Below are 8,878 nucleotides of genomic sequence, written 5' to 3'. Positions count from 1 at the left end.
AGCACTGAAAGCACTCAACATCGATGCGTAGCAGTCGACACTCCTAGGATGTTTCAGTCTGCTGGAACCCGTGCGTGTAGGCCAGGCGGTCTGGGGGTCTTCGCGGTCTGGTAGATCGTCGCAGTGAATCTGCAATGTTGGGCACTCCTGGTGTGCCTGCTGGTGGTCGGTCCTGTGTGGCCTGCGGAGGTTCTTGCCTCTGCTGTGTGACAGCGCTCGGAGATGAATCAGGGGCGTCGTCGCAGTCGTCCGCCTGGTAATGGATGGTTCGATAGAACGCTTCTGGTGTTTTGCGAAGGTGCTGTCTATTTCGACGGAAAATCCGGCCATCCTCAGTCAGAACGGTGTACGATCTCGGGGCCACGAGATCTTGGACTTGCGCTTTGATATCCCATCTACCATTTCGGAGGATTCGGACGACGTCTCCCTTCTGTAGCGGAGGTAGTGGTCTTCCTGAGGTCCTTGCCTGAACATGTTTTTGAACGAGACCTGAGGATGACGCTGAAAAATTTGGAAGTAGCGTTCTTAGACTTCGTCCCATTAGCAGTTCCGATGGTGAACGGCCATCTTCGAGAGGACACACCCTGTAGTTGAGAAGGCCCAAATAGAAGTCCTCTTTCTTGGTCTCAGTCTTGCCCAGAAGCCGCTTGACCACTTGTACGCCCTTCTCGGCGAGCCCATTGGACCTGGGAAAACGTGGACTTGAAATCGTATGCACAAAGTCATAACGAGCCGCAAAATCTTTAAACTCTTTTGACGCAAACTGCGGGCCGCCATCACTGCAAACTTCTAGCGGTATTCCATGCCTTGCAAAGATCTGACGTAGTTTATGAATGACAGTTGTTGCAGAGGTCTCCTTCAGGTGCTCGACTTCTGGAAAATTAGAGTAGGCATCATAGACAACCAAAAAATGCTTTCCGGCGTGTTGAAAAAGATCTGTACCAACTCTGGCCCATGGCATGTCTGGAACGCTGCGCTGGCACAGGGGCTCGTCAGGCTGTCGATAAGCAAACTTCTTGCAAACGTCACACCTGTCAATGAACTGAGCAATATCTGTTGACATTCCTGGCCAATACATCAACTTGCGAGCCCTCGATTTGCATTTTCCTAAGCCGAGATGCCCTTGGTGCACTCGTCGCAGCATCTCTGTTCGCATGCTTGCAGGCACGACTACTTTGGTTCCCTTGAGGAGTACTCCGTTGACTACAGAAAGTTCTTGTGTGAAGGACTTTAGTTCACCTTCTATAGGCATTGATGACTGCAGCCTGGAGATGACGTCTTGCGCCGTTGCATCACTGGCGGGTGCTACCTGCAGACGGGATAGGGTGGCTGGTCCGACAACGGCAGTCAGGGCGCCCACGGCATGAACTTCAACGTCTGTTGTGCCTTTTTCTGGTTGTTCCCGTGATGGTATTCGTGACAATGTGTCAGCAACAACCAATTTGCTGCCTGGAACATACTGCAACTCAAACTCGTACTTGAGCAGTCGAAGAAATAGTCGTTGCAGACGCGGTGGCATGTCGCCTATTTCCTTTTTTGAAATTGCCAATAATGGGTTGTGGTCGGTTTCGATAACGATATGTCTTCCTATGACATAATCATTGAACTTTTCACAGCCGAATGTTATGCCCAGGGCCTCTTTTTCTATTTGGGCGTACCTTCGCTCGGTTTCTGTGAGTGCCCGCGACGCGTAGCCTACCGGGCGCCAGTCTCCTCCATGTTGTTGGAAAAGCACTGCTCCGAGTGCAAATGCTGACGCATCCGTCGACAGTTTTGTGGGAAGCTCGGGATTAAAGATAGCCAGGACGGGCGCTTCCGTCAGCATCATCTTGAGCTGCGCCCACTCACGCTCGTGAACATGCGTCCATTCGAAAACTGTGTCCTTTCTAATCAGGCTGCGCAAGGCCTCAGTATGGGCTGACAACAGGGGCAAGTACTTGCCGAAATAGTTCACGGTGCCAAGCAAGCGTTGAACGTCTTTCTTGGTCGTTGGCGGAGGGTGGTTTAAAACGCACTTTATCAGGTCGGGATCGGGCTCAATACCTTTGGAACTAATCTTATCACCCAAGAAGCTGATTTCAGTGCGTCCGAAAATGCACTTTTCTGCATTCAAAGTTAGGCCCTCTGCCTGTGCCCTTTCCAGCGCTTTGAACAGGCGTTCATCATGTTCCTTTTGCGTAGAACCCCACACTAGCACATCGTCAATGTACACACGTGTTCCCGGGAGGTCGTCAAATATCTGGCTCATTGTACGCTGGAAAACTTCGGGTGCAGATGCAATACCGAACGGCAGTCTGAGATACCGATACCGGCCAAACGGCGAACTGAATGTGCAGATTTCTGATGTCTTTTTGTCGAGAGGAATTTGATGAAAACCACTGTTGGCATCGAGTCTGCTGAAATACTTTGCATGCGCTAGATCCCATTCGATTTCTTCCCGACATGGCAACTGAAAGTGCTCTCTCTTCACCGCCCTATTAATTGCTCGCGGGTCCATGCATACTCTTAAGTCCCCATTTTTCTTCCTCACGATAACCAGGGGACTTACCCAGTCTGATGGTTCTTCCACCTTCTCGATGATGTTTGCAGCATTCATCCGGTCAAGTTCTTTCTTAAGTGGCTCCTTGAGGGCGAAAGGTACACGCCGGGTTGGCTGTACCACAGGGACAGCGTCCTCTCGAAGCACCATTTTGTACTCGCACTGCGTCCTGCCAATGCCAGTGAATAACCTCGGGAATGCCTGCTTTAGGCTTCCATATGCCTCGCTGCTGTCCACCGCGTTCACTCTGTTGACCAGACCAAGTTGCTCACTTGCCCCGAGGCCCAGAATGGCTTGCTTCTTCTTTACTATGAAGAACTCAAGTAGCACACGCCGTTTGTCTAACTGCACGGCGAGGCGAACCTTGCCACTGTGTGGTATTTCGCCACCCCCATAATGGCGCAGGATGCTCCTCGTGGGGTACGGCTGCTGCTTAGTTCCGAGCCTTTTGAACAGCGAACGCGGCAACAAGTTAGCCTGCGCTCCCGTATCGACCTTCAGCTGCACATCAGTTCCTTCAATGTTCGTTGTTATAATCCAGTCGCGACTTTCGGGGCCACGCTTACTTTCCGTCGTGCTGATCTCCAGAACGTCGAAGTCACTGTCACTCTCCGCTCCTTCGAACACGTCATCAACGGCTGCTCGCTTGCTTGTACAGCAGGCGGCGAAGTGATTAGGCTTCGTGCACTTGTTGCATGTCTTGCCGAACGCCGGACACTTCCTTGGCGCGTGCGAGAAGTTGCAGTACCGGCATTTTTGGCGTCCGCGTTTCGCTTGCGTTCGTGAAACAGGTTCAATGTTGTTTTCCTCCATCCACGCCCTATTTTGCGATTCGGCAAGTTCCTCAGCTTTGCAGCATTCTACTGCTGTAACCAGCGTCAAGTCTTTCTTTCGAAGAAGTTTTTCTCGCAGGGAAGTGCTGCAAATGCCATACACGATTTGGTCCCGCAGCATGGAATCTCGCAAATCCCCAAAGTTGCACGTTCTTGCTTTTAGTTGCAGATCCCGAAAGAACTGTTCAAATGGCTCTCCGTGTGCCTGACGACGCGAGCGGAACACATAGCGTTCGTAAGTCTCATTACGCTTAGGCAAGCAGTAGTTTTCAAACGCTTTAACCAACGCGTCGTAGTCATTAGCTTCCTCCGGTGATAGGTTCAGGGTATTAAACACGTCAATAGCTTCTTGACCCGCAACATGCAAAAAAATTCCAGCTTTCTGCTCCTTACTGCGTGGCTTCGTGGGCTCCGTTGCTATCAGGTACAGCTCGATGCGTTGCTTGAATGTCTGCCAGGACGCCGCTGCGTTGTCGCCCACTTGCAGTGGCTCAGGCGGGGGTAGGTCGGTCATGGTCCGTGAGCGAGCTACACTTCTGACACCATGTATCGAGCGTAATGCACACCGTGATCACCACACGAAGAAGCGTTTATTGAAGACACGGGAACGCATATATAGCCGCGCTTGCGCACAGCGTTGCTCTCCTTGTTCGCCCAGTGTTGCTGCCTTGGCTGGCCGTTGCACAAGCAATCTATTACCGCATGCCTCCATATCCGCCTGTATGTGTGTGTATGTGCGCCTTTTTCGACCGTTTCTCAGTTTGCGCTCCTTCGCCGTTCTTAAGGATTCCAAACTTCCCAAACTTCCGCTCTAGTGAATCATGTCCTCTTGGCTGTTTGCGCAATCCACCATTAGCCCCCCAAAACAAATAAAACCTTAACAGTGCTTGAAAAATTAACATGCGCGCTTTGTCGGCATCTCGCGCGGCTACATTATTTCATGAGACAAGTTATATCTAGGATGTATTCTGTCGACAAGCAGGTAAATTTCCTCTGTATTATTATTATCATCATCATGATCAGCCTATATTTACGTCCACTGCATAGGTCCTCTTTAATATTGTCACGTTGTAGTGACGCTGAAGTAAACAGTCGTAAATTTGTGTATGACGAAACTGATTCTTTATTGGGCGAACCTGTGCCCACAAAAGCAACCTACACTCGTAGCACAACGATAGCGGCGAACACAGTCGGCGATCATATAATTCTGATATGCGGTGAAACGCGTCGGCTTTTACACGTGAGTCATCGAATCAAGAAATTTTTTTTCGGGGGGGGGGGGGGGCGTTCACCGGCCCGAGGGGGGGGGGGGGGGGGGGGGGGGCAAGCGTCTGCTTTCCGCTACGTGACATGTTCGATAATAAATATCGGTAGTTTAAGCAGACTCTATACATGTATATCAAAGACATGGGACTTCCCCCTTCCCCCCCCCCCCCTCGCGTGTGCTTGTGAAGACATTAAGTAAAACGTAAAGTAAGCTCAGTAAAATACAGTAAGTACGACAGGTACAGTGGGCGTTTGGAGCAACGGTCTCTCATTGCGCCAATGATTGGACCAGTCTTCGAAAACGCATCATTGAGATGGCCCACCCGATCGGAGAAGACATCATTAATTGTTAATCTCCGTTAAGCGTAGATGGCGTCGTCCTCGTCGGGGCGAAGTGCGTTTCACAAGTCAAGGACGGCTATACGCGTGAAAATGCACGTGTGAACAGGCTATATACCTACTCCCATGCAATAGCTTGTTCGCTGCGTCTTTGCGCTAGAAAACTTAAATACGCGCAAGAACGCGTAATGCTTTTTTTTTTCGAAACTTTCGTCACCCTGCTCCCTCATACGAGAGGGTTGCATTTCCTGCGGCAAGTGCATGGACCGCTGTGTCTTCCGCTGTGTGCGAGCGTGCAGCCATCATTTGCCTTTACGTCAACAGATTCATAATTGTACAGAATATTTCACCGCACAGCATAGGCATGGCATGTGTACGCATATTAAGTAGTGCGTGCAACTCATTTCTGCTTCACTTACGCCGGTGCAAAAAGGAAGCGGCCTTGTACCTCACAGAATCTCGACTGATTTTTGTACTAGTGATGCAGGAATGAACTCCGGTCTTGTTCAGCGCATAATCAATTTCTCAGGACGCGTGAACTCCGACGAGAACTGTCAGCGCCTGCAACAAGAGTTTACTTACGCTGTACTGCGCACAGCAGTAATCCATACTTGTCGGCTGTCTGTTTCGTGCATTCTGTTGCCAGTCAGTAGAATTTCACTGCTGGCATCAACCACTGCGTGTGTACATTGCTGGTTTGGGATTCCACAACACAACAGCAACTACCTGCCTTCCGTAATTGCTGGTTTGGGATTCAACAACACAATAGTAACTACCAGCCTTCCGTAGGGGCGTAATCGCATACAAGAGACGTTTCGAGCGCAGACTAAGATCCTGCGCGAGCGCGGCCTAACCGGCACCTGAATGGAAGCGGCAGAAATGTATACCGTAAATTTAGACCACCTGGGGTCTTTAACGTGCACCTAAATCTAAACGGGCCTCGAGCATTTTCGCCTTCACCTAAAATGCGGCTGCCGCAATTGTTGCTGCAGAATGCGACCGCCACATTCTCGCCCAAAACCTCACAGAGTGTCAAAGCCTTGACAAACACCGTGACAGTTTTTTTCCATATGCAGACATGATTCGCTGTAAATTACCAACCCAAACAGAAGCGCCCAGGAATGAAATTGTGATAGTAGCACCGGTTTCTTGAATTATGTCAGCGCGAAGCGACGAGAACAAAGAGTGGGTAAGTGGGGGGGGGGGGGGGGGGGGTTGAACCTCCCCCCTGGCTACGTCCCTGCATCGAAGGTTCCAGAATTATCCCTGGTGCCCGCGTGTCTTCCAGGAAGTTCTAGACAATTTGCGTCGCACATACAATCAGATTATATGAGCGTCGGTGACCAGAGACGATGGATAGAAGCATCGATAACGTTCGAGAAGCTTCCGATGCAGGCGCGTCCTGCGCCGAGCGATAACGTTTAACATTTGTTAGCCGGTGGAAAGCGGCCACCAGTGAAAGATAAACATGTACACGAGTCAATATACCGATCCTTAATTTTGTCTCCATCGGTTTCGACGGACTTGTTCTCCAAATTTGTGGGTCATGTGTGCAGTTATGCGGTGCAGTTATGCAACGCATAACTGTGTACAGTTATGTGTACAGTAGATAACTGTTAGCAGTTATGCGGTGCGTAAGAGCCTGCAAACATGGTGCATTTTTTATGTACAGCGGTTTTCTAGGAGGTACGGTAATTTTGACATACCTAGTTATAGTACTTTTTGTGATTTTTGATACGCATCACAGCTTTACTTCATCTTGTGTACCAATCAATCTCCAGAGCCTCTGAGAAAATACTTGCTACTATTCAATGAGTCATTAGTTCGGTCAATCTCACTTGCTGGTTGGGTTACATTTCTCGCCTTGAAAAAGCGTCAAAAAAGACACCAAAATTCCATCGTCTTCCCTTAGTGCGAAATAAATGTTCCAAATCATGACAACATTGCCAGATGTCGTTGTGTTTACTTCTTTGCAGGGTTTGGTTTCCACGGTTTATTGCTGTCATCATGTTGTCCCACTGCGCTAGACAGGCCTAAAGCTTCTGAAACTTTTGGAACTCTGTTTCGAAGTCTGTAGCAAACGAGCTGTGTAAGATGAAATCATGCGTTTGTCACGGATACTGTTAAGGATTTGAAATGCAGGCTAACACGGACAGTGATTACTAGAAGAGCCATGTACGGTGCGTCAGGCAAAAAAAAAATTGGTGACGCACCCATCCTTTGACAATGACTGGTGACATAAGTGCAATTAGCAATCTATCTTATGGCTGGTGGATAGAGGGAGAAAGAAAAAAATAAACTTTTATTTTCTGAAACGGTAATCTGATTTAGGATGTGGTTCACCCTAGGTGGGAGGGTTCCTTATTCCAGGAACCCTCTGGCTTGGGCTGCCCCCTTGGCCCGGACGACAATACTGCGTTGGTCGACCAGGTCGTCAGAGGAAAGCTTCGCCTCCCACGTTTCGGTGGTGGTATTGAAGTGCGCTGAGTTGGGGTGCTCTTCTTCAGCCTTTATGGGGCATCCTTGTTTGGAATCGTCTGGTTGAACTTGTGAGCTGGGGTCTGGTAATGTGTCACGAAGTGGGCAATCCTGGCCCATGTGTTGCAGGGTGTCTGGGACGTCACAGTCGGTGCATGTGTACGAGTACTGCGTAGGATAGAGTCTGTGCATGATTATTCCGTGTACAAAGGTCTTTGTCTGCAGGCGGCGGAAGATGACTCCTTGCTCTTTGCTCAGCTTCTTGTTGTTTGGTGATGGGTACGTTCTTCTGCTGAGTCCGTGGTATTGCAGTAGCTCCAAGTACTTTAGTGCGATATCATCAACGTTGGTGGCAGGCCTCATGTGGGATGGAAGGAAAGCCCGGCTGATATGCTCGCGGGCAGCGGGGTGTGCCGGCTCATTTCTGTCATGCCCTGATGGCCTGGAATCCAGTTGATGTGGGTGTCGGGGAGCGGGGCGCGTGCGATGTGATTTTGAAGTATCTTGAGTGCAGCTTCTCTTATGTGTCCTTTTTGATAGTTGCGAGCTCCTGCTTGGGAATCAGTGAGGATTGCGGCTACTTCACGGCAAGTTGTTATCGCCAGAGCGATTGCCGTCTCCTCTGCAGTCGATCTCGGCGGCTATTGCCCGGATGGTGACAATGGCGAGTTCTTTACCTTGCTGATCCGTGACACTTAGGGCAAAGGCGTTTCGTTTAATATACCTGGCAGCATCGCTGCACCTCGCATCAGGATTTGTCGCGTATTTCTTGCTGAGTGCGCGGATTCTGATTTGCTGACGCTCCTTATTGTAGGTCCGATGCATATGGCGTGGTATACGGGCAACACTGATACACTCACGGAATTCAGTTGGGATTCTTGATTTCTGGTCTGTTTCGGCAATCTAGCTTTCACTGTAGTTGAGGTAGGGCAAAACTTCACGTCCGGTGGGTCTGAGAATGAGCCGCTCTAGTTGGCTGATTTTATGAGCCTTCGAGTGCTCTTCCCACGTATTGTGAACGCCGAGCTTGAGGAGTTTCTCCGTTGATGCCGTGGGTGGGAGGGTCAAGGCTACCTTGATTGCCTTTCAAGTGATGACATTGAGTTTCTTGATTTCAGCCGGCTTGAGTGTCAGGTAGGAAGTGCCGTAGATGATACAGCTAGTTAGGAGGGCTTGAATTATCCTTACTGTGTCTTCTTCCTTGAGTCCGCTTCTTTGGTTTCTTATCCTCTTGACGAGGTGCGTAACTTGTGGCCGTGTACTTTGGAGGCACAGGAGAGTGGCCGCTCCTGATCCGTCCTTGTGGATGTGAAGACCGAGTACGCGAAGGGAGTTGACAATAGGGAGTTTGGTTCCGTTGATGAAGACTCTGGGATCGGGTTCGGTATAGTTGGGCGGTCGTCCTCGCGTCCGTGCTCTGAGG

At 50.0% G+C, this 8,878-nt stretch overlaps 1 pseudogene; it reads right to left on the bottom strand.

The window, feature by feature from the left end:
- Positions 1 to 332: 332 nt before the first annotated feature.
- LOC119444917 (uncharacterized) lies at positions 333 to 2,689 on the bottom strand (annotated as a pseudogene).
- Positions 2,690 to 8,878: the final 6,189 nt, after the last annotated feature.

Source organism: Dermacentor silvarum, chromosome 3 (assembly GCF_013339745.2).
Source record: "Dermacentor silvarum isolate Dsil-2018 chromosome 3, BIME_Dsil_1.4, whole genome shotgun sequence".
Classification (NCBI taxonomy): Eukaryota; Metazoa; Arthropoda; class Arachnida; order Ixodida; family Ixodidae; genus Dermacentor; species Dermacentor silvarum.
Note: the sequence above shows the minus strand (reverse complement) of the source record. Positions and strands in the feature narration are given on the sequence as shown.